Source organism: Seriola lalandi, unplaced genomic scaffold (genome assembly GCF_002814215.2).
Source record: "Seriola lalandi dorsalis isolate HSWRI2012SDOR001 ecotype SW California unplaced genomic scaffold, Sedor1 jcf7180002054928, whole genome shotgun sequence".
In the NCBI taxonomy this organism is placed as follows: Eukaryota; Metazoa; Chordata; class Actinopteri; order Carangiformes; family Carangidae; genus Seriola; species Seriola lalandi.
This window is the reverse complement of record NW_019525480.1, coordinates 275,317-275,802: the sequence shown is the minus strand read 5'-3', so window position 1 is coordinate 275,802 and position 486 is coordinate 275,317. Positions and strand designations below refer to the sequence as shown.

At 52.7% G+C, this 486-nt stretch overlaps 1 protein-coding gene across 7 annotated transcripts in view; it reads left to right on the top strand.

The window, feature by feature from the left end:
• LOC111644292 (CMRF35-like molecule 2) overlaps nt 1–486 on the top strand; it is a 4,083-nt gene that overhangs the window by 1,307 nt on the left and 2,290 nt on the right. The window lies entirely within an intron of this gene.

Genomic DNA, 486 nt, shown 5'->3' with positions numbered 1-486 from the left:
GCTAGGAGGAATACAACTTACTTGAGTTTGATGGACAGAGGGATGGTGTAGAAGAAAACGTTGATCTGGAAGACGCAGAGGAAGAAGAGGCGGAAGTGTTCAAACATCTCGGCGAAGAAATACCAGAAGAGGCCGATGTTGGGGGTCAGGTCTGGTACCGACAGACTGGAGGGAGGGGGACGGAAAACAGACACTGTCACACCGGGACGACACACAGACCGGAAACGCTGCAGGAGCCGGAGACATTTACTGGAGGTGTGATCATTTTGAGTTTGAGTTGTAAAGCTGTTCAGAGGAAGCGGCCAGGGGTGGACTGGCCATCTGGCATACCGGGCATCGTCCCGGTGGGCCGTTGACCCAATGTGGGCCGGTCCGGTCCGCTATGTTATTTTGTTTTTTTCCTCTAAATTCCCTCCAATTGGGCCGGCCAATTGGCTACAGAGGGCTAGCAGTGTGTTGCCAGCATCGACACATATTATTGGTCTA